This window comes from Medicago sativa, chromosome 5 (genome assembly GCF_051527215.1).
Source record: "Medicago sativa cultivar Bolivia chromosome 5, Bolivia_mono, whole genome shotgun sequence".
Taxonomy (NCBI): Eukaryota; Viridiplantae; Streptophyta; class Magnoliopsida; order Fabales; family Fabaceae; genus Medicago; species Medicago sativa.
In genome coordinates, this window is record NC_140753.1 from 79,631,252 (window position 1) to 79,643,023 (window position 11,772).

At 32.1% G+C, this 11,772-nt stretch overlaps 1 pseudogene; it reads right to left on the minus strand.

Annotated features, from left to right (window-relative positions):
* Window positions 1–1,437: 1,437 nt before the first annotated feature.
* On the minus strand, window positions 1,438–1,518 carry LOC146925491 (small nucleolar RNA Z221/R21b; annotated as a pseudogene).
* Window positions 1,519–11,772: the final 10,254 nt, after the last annotated feature.

The following is an 11,772-nucleotide window of genomic DNA, read 5'->3' on the forward strand; positions in this document are numbered from 1 at the left end:
TCCTTTTCCATATATATTTTTTTTCTTCATATATGCTGTTGTTTGACAATTCGACGATGAATAAACAAAATATTTGACTTTCGCCTAAAAAAAGTCTCGCATTCATGCACTGATAAAAAAATTAAAATTTATGCATTCTTTGGTTAAAAAAATATTAAAGGTAAAAAATTTAAAAACTCATAGGATTTAATTCTTTTAACCGAAGAATGCATGAATTTTAATGTTGCTGCGAAACATAGACCCTAAATATGGCAGTGGAATAAGACGTAAGTTATTATGTTGTGGTTTGTTTATGAGATTGTTGGATGTTGGAAATCCTATCACGAAACAACGATGGAGAAAGAATTTTTTTGCCCATAATTAAATTAAAAACAAATGCGAGTTCAGGACTTCCTTTTGTGCTTGGTAGAAAACATATTTTTTGTTAGATTAAGTTTTGCTATTACCATAAATAAGTCACAAGGGCAAACCATTTTTAATGTTGAAATCTATATTCCACAACATGTTTTCAACCATGGTCAATTATATGTAGCTTTATGAAGAGGAGTTTTTAAAATTCAACAAAAGTTTCTCATTAAAGTAAGAAAAATACAAAGAGAAGATGAAGGCTTTACAAAAATACAGTTTTTTTTTTGAAGGAACAAAAATACAGTTTTTAAAAATATTCTATTACGGCAATCATATGATTTTTCCTTCTCATAACAGCTCATTAATGTATTTATGTTATCATTTTACTAATTATTATTATAATAAACACTAAATGATCATTATTTATTTTATTTTGTATACAGACAAAGAAAAATACGTTGAGTTGATAAATAATTTCGTTATATGTTTTGAGTGTCAAAAATATTAAAATTGCTTAGTTAGACAACGTAACTAGGTTCAAACTCCGTCCCCTCTATATGTGTATGAGTTTCGACAAAAGAGTACCAAAATACTACCATTCTTAGAAAATTGCTGTTGACACATATGCAAAGGCTGTAACACACATGTAAATGACTAAAATACCCCCACGGCAGTTAAATGCCGAGGAAAGGACCCGGCTGCAGTTAAATGCCGAGGAAAACCTCGGCAGTTAACTGCCGAAGGAATAAAAAAAGGAAGGAAAAAAACGTGTTCTTCTTCTTCTTCCACTTCAATTGCTTTTTTTGTTTTCTTTCTTTCACAACCACAAACTTCACTTTTCTTCTTCTTCCAAATCAAACACTGTGCTACAGGTAACAGAAGAAGAGCAACAAAATCCACCTCCAAACACAAATTAAAGATTGTAAATTCTATTAGATTCATTGAAACAAATAAATTGGAAAATGAATTGAAGAAAGCTGTTTAGAAAATTGACACAAGTTAATTGCTGATGGGAGAACCATCAAAAAATGAAGGAAATAAAAGTGTGTGGCGTTGATTCAAAAGAACTATGATAATTGAAGGAATAAAAAGCTCGGAAAAATAATGAGTAGGAGAAAGTTATCAGCACAGGAAATCAGAGTGGTGCATAGCCTATGAAATTAATAGCTTTATACTATGTTATAATTGAGAAAGAGTAGTTAAGATTGCCAAAAGGAAAAGTGTAGAGAAGAAACCATGAGATTGGGATATTTGTGAAGAAGACAATGAAGAAAGAAGGGTGTGGCGTTATTATTTTTTCACGTGAAGCCAGAAACAACTCCTCGGTACTTAAGTGCCGAAGGAGATTTTGTTTTGAAAATTGCTTTTCCTCGGTAGTTAACTGCCGAGGTTTTCTTCGGTAGTTAACTGCAGCCGGTTTTATTTTCCTCGGCAGTTAACTACCGAGGGGGTATTTAGGTAAATTACTGATGTGTCACAGCCTTATGCAATGTGTCAACAGCAATTTTCCCATTCTTAATACCAAAAAACATAATATCCCCTCTATCCGATGTGCTACTTGAGTGCTATGTTAGATATTTTCAAATTAAAAAAACAACAATTTTACGATACTGGTCTTATTTTCCTCGAGACAATTTAAAATATTACTATTTTTCACGTGGATTGAGATTAAGTGATTTTAAGATGGAAAAATCAGGATGACTTTAATGTGATTTTGTGTATTTTATAAGAGAGAAAAATAGATATGAATTGACATCAATATTTGAAATTGCTCAAAGCTTTGCTAAGAAATATGTACAATTTTTCTCTTTTTAGGAGTGTGACAAACAGTAACATATTGATATGAAAAAACAACTGTTTTATGTTTTGAATCAACACAAGATAAACGTGATATTTAACATTGGGACCTTTAACGAGGTAATTAATAAGGTGTACGGAATCAGACCAACAAACAAGCTTATCAACTTTTATATCTTTATTCTTCTTAAAAAAAAAAAAAAAAAAAACTTTTATATCTTTAACCAAAATGATACCATGATAGATAGCATATTACTCAGCAAACATAATGCCATTGAAAATCATTATTAATATGAGCTTAATTTCATTGAAAATCGATCTAATAAACACATGGAGTATAATTGAACCTAATTTATACAACATCATTTAGATGAAGTCCACAAATATACGATTTGGACATGATACTTTATAACTCACGTCACAAGATCTTTCAAAAAAAATAAAATAAAAAATCTCACGTCACAAGTTCCTTTGAGCCAACAACAGAATGAGATTTTTGCTTAGGTGAAGAAGAGAACCCATTAGAGAATTCTGTAACAGAATTATATCTTCGATAATCTATTTTGTCAGCATAATCATCAACCCTTGAATTAGAAGATTGTTCTCCATGGTAGCTGTAGGGCCCTTGATCAGTTTCAAGGTATAAATCGTTGTAACGTGGAGCAGCTCCTGATGAAAGACATTCATATTTCCTTCGACTTTTCTTTTTCCTTTTTATTACACTTTAAATCATAGGCAGAAGACCCTCCATAATATGTATATCACAACCTTAATTCCTTCATTAGTGAAGAATAATAAGTTCAAAATGAGAAAGAGAGAGACAAGAGAAGGTTGGTTTTTGGAGGCTTTTGAAAATGGATAATTATAGGCAGTATAAAATATATATGATGACATATTTTGTGTGCCCAGAAGAACAATGTAACACATTAATTTAGTTAATATAAGTTTTGTTGGAACACTAGTTAATTCTAGTGAAGAAAATTGGAAAGAAAAACACTATGAAAAAACTAGTGTGTGGGTGTGACTTAAAAATGTCCCACATTGAAGGGTCACCCCAACTAGTAAGTGTTTATATATGGGAAAAGTGACCTCTAAGGGTGTGCCCTTGGGGTACCCAATTTTGTGAACGGGTGAACGCTTAAAAAAATTGATATATATTTTTTTGTCACTTTAAAATGTTAAATTAATTAATTAATTAATTAATTTTTCATTATACGAAAGCGTTACGCGTAACAAATTGATGTGTTACATTCCGACCCGATCCAAACCCGTATCCAGAAGCTTCCGGATATTTCCAATTAAGAAAACACGTTTGCTTGAGGATTAAGCAAACTTAATCCCCAAGTCACGCGTAAAACGCGTTTGCTTAAGGATTAAGCAAACTTAATCCCCAAGTAACTCTGCCTATAAAAGGAGAGCTCGCCCCACTCATTCTTCACACCGAAAATTCACAGTCGATGCTTCCTGTGTTTTTTCCTCTCTTCTCCCTCCGACTTGTTTTTAACAAGTTTCTTCTGCTTCTACTCCTTTCTGTCCCTTCGGTATTAAGAGTGTTCTTAAGACCATAGTCCCTTGGTCTTAAGTTCATAGTCCCTTCGATAATATATGATTCTTCGGAATATAAAGTACTATTAAGATCATATTAAAGAATGATCTTAACAGTATATATATATTATTTTAAAAGAGAAATGGTGGTATCACCATATTTGAGTGGTCGTAGTGCCATATTCATGTTTTGGAGAAGTTAGAATGGTGATAACACCATATTTGAGTGGTCTCAGCACCATAATAGAATGGTAATAATACCATATTAATTTGAACGGTTTCGAATAGAGCGGTTACGTACCGTATCGAGTGGCTTCGATCAAACGATTGAGCCATATTTTGATGGTGTAATTCTCGAACGATTTTTCTACAGTGCAGTAGTTAATCGAACAGTTGTAGCTGGGCTTGTTTTATCCTGGAGGCGGCGTGGTTGATAGTCTACCTTGCACAATTTTGGGTAGTGCCACGAAACGTCTTAAAGAGAGCGACCTGGTCGTGACTCAACCTAGTAACAACTTCGGTAGATGATAGAATTTTGGAAATTCAAATTTAACAGTTTGGAAATTCTAAAAACAACAATTTTAAGACGTTTCAATCTGCTATGTCTACCGGAGATGTTACTTATTGAGATTAAATTGTCCCTAAATAAATTATGGATAAATCAAGCTATAAGAATTACATATTTCGACTGACAATGAAGTGTTTGTTGTTGTTATAACAACAACACTAAAAAGTTTAAGATTATCATTGATAATCATAAAACAGACAAGTTTGTTACAAAACAAATTATTAGTTACTAAAAATTTATTTGATGAAAACAATAATTTGTTACAAAACAAATTATTAGTTACTAAATTTTTTTGATGAAAACAATAATTTGTTACAAAACAAATTATTTGTTACAGAACCAAACAAGTTTAGTTTGTTACAAAACAAAAAATTGTTTGGAGCAGAAAATAAAATAATGCAAGGCTGTTATTTTGTTATGGTGAATTCTAAAAGTGTTTTGTTTTCTTTTAAACATTGATATCACGTACTGGTTTTCAAATCTTTAACAAGAATTGATAAACATATGCATCGATCGTTTTACATAATCCAAACTTGTAAATATGCAATAAGGAAAATAAATGGAATTGTGAAATTCTATTTATGTTTAAGAAAGAATCTGAATTTCAGATTTCTATTGAATAAGACTGAGTTGACTCAGACTTAAAGAGAGACTTGTGTACCATGCACTCTTGTGGAAAAAGATTGCACTTTGATGGTATGTTAAAAATTAAATTCTCCTTCTATGTTATTAGTTGTGTGATTTTAAATATTTGACATATCAAAATTGATCACGAACAAGTGTTTAATTTTAAACTTGAGTAACTTGGACTTAATTCCAAAGTTATATAATTAAACAATTTTATTTATTGCAGTCAAGATATATGAACCAAAAGTTCATATAAATCAGAATTTAGAGAATTGAATCTCTAAACATAATAAATTATGATATGTGTTAATTTGATGACACATAAATTAGAAATGATAAAATGATATTTTTATCATATTTATTGATGACTGTGAATTTTGGAAAATAAAATTGATGTGCTTGAATGTTCAATTTTTATAACGAAAATTGAAATTTATAGAGTACCCAAGTCTAAGAACAAAAATTCTAATTAAGAAATTTTTGAAGAAAAGACAATCCAACTTGTCTTATTTTTTGAACTTGGGATTGTCTGGACTATATTTAGATCCTGGACCCCAAGAGAGTTGAACTCACTAGTAGAGCCTATGAATATGTATTCATTATGCGATAAATAACGAAACATATAGGTTTTATGACCTAAATGTTAAAGTGATCATAGAATTTAAAAGATGCCGAATTCTATGTAAATATTTACCCCTTTAACTAAAGAATAGTGGGGGCACTAGTGGGGGCTCTAATGGGAGCACGACATTAGTGGGGGCAAAATAAATTTCCCTTTAAAAATTAAGAACTAGTGGGGGCACTATATCTAATCACATTCATGTAATTAGAAATAGTTATGAAAACATCATACAAGATGTTATAGAACCTCAAGGAGGTAAGAAAGCTAAAATTGCTAAAGAGTATGAACTTGGTTTATACATTGGAAGAAGATTCATTAAGCCTTAAAGAAGTTATATCCTCATTGGATGCATAATCATGGCAAAAGCAATAAACGATGAAATGAATTTTCTAGAGTCTAACAAAACATGACACTTGGTTGACTTGTCTCATAGTTGCAAAACCAATCGGTTGTATTTGGATTTTGAAAAAAAAAAAAAAAAAGAACTAAAACCTGATGGTACGGTTGATGAATACAAGGCTTTCCTTGTAGTCAAAGGTTTTAAACAGAGAGAAAAATATAGACTTCTTCGACATTTATTCACCAGTCACGAAAATCATATCCATAAGAGTACTAGTCCCTTTAGCCGCCGTTTATAACTCGATAGTACTCCAAATGGATGTGAAAGTTGCCTTTTTATGGTGAACTAGAAGAACAAGTCTATATGAAACAACCTGAAAAATTTTGCAATTCATGGACAAGAAAACAAGGTCTGTAAGTTAGATAATTATTTGAATGGTCTAAAATAAACTCCTGAGGAATGTCATGAAAAATTTGACATTCTAATGTTATCGAATGAGTATAAAGTGAATGAAAGTGACAAATAATATTTGCACGATCATATGTCTCTATGAAGACGACTTGCTCATATTTGATTTAAAGATTCATGTTATGAATTATGTGAAATCATTGTTTATCAACAACATTGATAAGAAAGACCTAAACAAAAAAAAATTGAAGTAATTCTTGGTTTCAAGATTACTAGATCAGAAAAGATAACTTTTTTGATAAATCTCACAAAGTTGAGAAGATCTTAAAGAAATGTAATTATTTCACCGTAAACTTGCAATCACATATTATGATCCAAGTGTAAGAACACTTGAGATGGAGCTAGAAAAAAGAATATACGAGCATCATTGGCAGCACTTAGCTATGCCACTGAATGTATTAGATCCGACATTGTCGATGTCGTGAAACTCTTGTGCAAGTTTACTAGTAGACGGATGGAAAGCATTGTCATGCTATAGAAAGAGTCATGAGAAGACTATGACTCTAAGATTACTTCACTAGGAGTAACATATTGTACTTAAATGGTACAAGATATAAAATAGAACATCTTTCAGATGAATATTTAGCGACTAGTGTTTGCACATTGAGCATCACTAGAGGAGTTGTTTGTTAAAACAAATGATATTGACTCAGTCCACTATGGAATGAATCTGAGATGAGAACACTAGAGAAAACTAGTGAAGAAGCAAGTTGGCTAAGATCCTTGCTAGCTGAAATCCCTTTATGGGAGAAACCGTTACCGGCTATGTTAATTCATTGCGATAGTACCGCGGCTATTGCAAAGATTAAGAATCGTTATTACAATGGTAAGAGACGACAGATAAGGCGAAAACATAGCACGATTAGAGAGTGTATCTCTAAATGGAGCGGTTAGAGTTGATTTTGTACGTACGAATGAAAACTTAGCTGATCCTTTGACGAAAGGACTTAATAGAGAGAAAGTCCAAGAAACATCCAGTAGGATGGGACTAATGCCTATAGCCCACAAGTGATGGTAACCCGACCTACATGACTGGAGATCCCAAGAAATAGGTTCAATGGGTAAAAACAAGTCATGAAGTGGTAGAACATGCTATGAGAGAAAGAATATAGAAAGCATGATCCTGCAGCGAAAGAAGGATGAGGTAATAGTAACTCTTAATGAGATCTATACTCTATGTTGAGTGGGGTACACAGCTACAGGAGTACCCTTGATAGACTCACCTATACGAATGTGGAACTTAGGCCAGTCCTATGGAATTTCGAGGCAGAATTCCTAGAGCATTCGTTAAAACCGGGATACACGTGCAGGGCCTTAAAACGCACGGGCTTTTAGAATACACCTATGAAAAGGTTTGTGTGTGGATTCTATGTCTGAGATAGAGTTCAATGCTGTAAGCAACTCTTGTTAAATCAGAATACCTTCCACTATGCTAAGGTTCAAGTTGTTGGCGACACCTTTGTATATTAGCAAATCTTATGGAAATGTTTTACGTTATTTCTCGAAACCATTTTGAAGTCAAGTAGGGGATTGTTGGAACACTAGTTAATTCTAGTGAAGAAAATTGGAAAGAAAAACACTATGAAAAAACTAGTGTGTGGGTGTGACTTAAAAATGTCCCACATTGAAGGGTCACCCCAACTAGTAAGTGTTTATATATGGGAAAAGTGACCTCTAAGGGTGTGCCCTTGGGGTACCCAATTTTGTGAACGGGTGAACGCTTGAAAAAATTGATATATATTTTTTTGTCACTTTAAAATGTTAAATTAATTAATTAATTAATTAATTTTTCATTATACGAAAGCGTTACGCGTAACAAATTGATGTGTTACATTCCGACCCGATCCAAACCCGTATCCAGAAGCTTCCGGATATTTCCAATTAAGAAAACACGTTTGCTTGAGGATTAAGCAAACTTAATCCCCAAGTCACGCGTAAAACGCGTTTGCTTAAGGATTAAGCAAACTTAATCCCCAAGTAACTCTGCCTATAAAAGGAGAGCTCGCCCCACTCATTCTTCACACCGAAAATTCACAGTCGATGCTTCCTGTGTTTTTTCCTCTCTTCTCCCTCCGACTTGTTTTTAACAAGTTTCTTCTGCTTCTACTCCTTTCTGTCCCTTCGGTATTAAGAGTGTTCTTAAGACCATAGTCCCTTGGTCTTAAGTTCATAGTCCCTTCGATAATATATGATTCTTCGGAATATAAAGTACTATTAAGATCATATTAAAGAATGATCTTAACAGTATATATATATTATTTTAAAAGAGAAATGGTGGTATCACCATATTTGAGTGGTCGTAGTGCCATATTCATGTTTTGGAGAAGTTAGAATGGTGATAACACCATATTTGAGTGGTCTCAGCACCATAATAGAATGGTAATAATACCATATTAATTTGAACGGTTTCGAATAGAGCGGTTACGTACCGTATCGAGTGGCTTCGATCAAACGATTGAGCCATATTTTGATGGTGTAATTCTCGAACGATTTTTCTACAGTGCAGTAGTTAATCGAACAGTTGTAGCTGGGCTTGTTTTATCCTGGAGGCGGCGTGGTTGATAGTCTACCTTGCACAATTTTGGGTAGTGCCACGAAACGTCTTAAAGAGAGCGACCTGGTCGTGACTCAACCTAGTAACAACTTCGGTAGATGATAGAATTTTGGAAATTCAAATTTAACAGTTTGGAAATCCAAAAATACAACAAGTTTTGACTGAGGTAGTAGCTAGGGCATGGTGCATGCCAACAAAATGAACTATTTGACCTTTTAATTTAGGAAGAAGTTGCAAGTTAGTTATTTTTAGGACTATTTGACTTTTTATTTGGACTATCTGTGATGTCATGTGTGCAGATAAACGGACAGCTATGGTCTTATTTTAGGAAAATGTCTTTTTCTTCCTAACCTTGTTATTCCACAAAAAGTTTCCTTACCATGAAGGTAATGCAAGAACCAATTTGGTTTGTATCAATGTCTCACATTTAATGTTTTGATGATAAAAAAACGAAGGAACGTCATCTAATGTTCCAACGACAACATACATATACAAGAACATCATTCAAAAAAATAAAAAAAAACATATACAAGAACAATTTATCTACTAACTATGTGTTTAAGTATGCAGAATTTTATTTTCAAGTTGAAGGCAAGATTGTTAGGAGATCTAAGAATGACACAATATCCAAATTATTCATAGTTTGAATGAATGATAATTTGATTTTCTTTTACAAATATTATACAATCTCTTACAAATATTAGATTTTTTTTAATAAAACATGAATTAAATATAAATTTTTTTTCTTGTTTTTTTGTGCTTAAAAATTTCTATTTAATTCATGTTTTGATAAAAAAAAAAAACTATTTTTTCTCGGCAGACATTCTTATATTATTCTAAACATTTGTACAAAATCTCATTTAAAATTTTGATTAATATATATGAGTTGACTTGAAAAGCAGAGACCAAACATAGTGATTGAAAACTTTTGAAAGATTAAAAGGCGAAGAAAAATTTCAGAGGAAATGAAATGAAAATTATGAATTTTATTGAGACCCAAGACATATTTAACCCTAAAAATAAATACTTGTTTAACAGTGTAAGAATCGATTAGAACAAGCATATTAAACTTTGGGAATCGACATTTTTTTTATTGAGAGGTTAAGGAATCAACATGTAGATATTATCCTTAAAAAAAAGGTCAAGTAGATATGATGTATCGATTTATACAGGTTACATATCACAAACAATAAACTTAAATCAATATAGAGGATGGAAAAAATAGATTGGGCACTAACCGCCGGACATTGCAATGTCAAATTAAGAGTTCTCACCATAGATGTTGATCTATCTTGTTTTCCAAACCCTTAGTCAATCAGTATAGTATAATTTTTTTGGGTGCAACAATTGTATTATGTCACGTTACTGAGGGCCTCATTTCAAAACAATACGTCGTCTAGGGGCTTTACCTAGACTAACTCGTAAACGGCCTACAGTTGGAAACGAACTTAGAAACCAATCGTGCTCGAGTAATAAAATCTCAATATCATTTTTGTTTAGAAGAAAAACAAAAATTGTGGTTTCATTATGGTCTTACGACAATTGCTGATGTACGTTTGTATCACTGAAAAAGGTTCACAATTACTTAAAATGCGTTTGGATAACATACCTTTTTGATTGGGTATGACTTCAACTATTCCTCAAGCGCATCAATTAGTTAACCACATACATGTTTTGTATTTATAGAGTTTTGTCCATCACAAAATTCAATTGTGTGCGACACAAAACATGATTTTTTTTATGCACTTTATGTGAGGGTAGAAAATACAACTCATCTCCTACAAGCTTATCCATTATCGACTAATTTATCCACTCTCCGCTATAAACTCATTAACTCCAACTAACTTATCATATATCCACTATTTTTTTTCCGTCCTTAGCTGTGCTCCTGGAGCTCTACATATCGATCATCTATAGATGTGAACTACTTGAGATACTTTTAATAAATTAATTAACTTCTTTAATTGATCAAAACAATTCACATATTTTAACAAATTCTAAGTTGATTATAATTGATTAACTTGAATGATCAAATCGAATTATTCTCTCACAAAATACCAAAAATAGTAGCAAATAGTTTAGCAATAAGCAGAGACATTATCAATACACCACACAAACACACAATGATAAGGAGGTCAGAGATTCAATCCTCCATATAACAAAAATCCTTTATTATAAAAGCTAGACTTGCTTGGCTACCATGTTTGCCCTAATTCACCCTATTTTGCCCTAATGCCTAACATTTTTCTCTCTTAAACAAGTACTAATTGCTACTCTAATCTCACCCGTTCAAACTCTATTTTCACACTTGATCACACCCGTTGATTCAAACTCTAAAAATATTCCCTCATATAACTTCGTTAATGCAATTGAAGACGTATTAAATGCTAATCAATTTGTTCAACAATCCCCTACACTAATTGCTAATCAAAAAAATCATAAACATCCATTAGAACGAACTTATATTAATTGGTCACGAAAAGAAGTAGGCCTTGAAATATAAACGCAAACCAGAAAATTGATGCATAGAAAATTGATGCCCTACACTTGAAATATAACTTTACATCTATATATCAATTGGTCACAACAATTATAAGAACATAGAAAATTGATGCAGTATATTTTTTGGTAAATTTTCTTTTTCCATTCTTTACGGTAATGACACTTTTTTTGATGCCCTCCGTTTTTATTTATGATGTGACTTAAGATCGAGCAGTGTAGTGCTATGTGCAATTTTGTAAACAAGTATTCAATTTTATCTTAATATCTTTTATCTTAATATAAAATATCTTTTATTCAATTTTATTTTCGTATAGGAATTGCTTTTAATTGCTTTTAATCTCACCCGTTCATTAAATCTCTGTTCTCAAACTCATCGTTTTCTATCATAGGAATTACTTAAT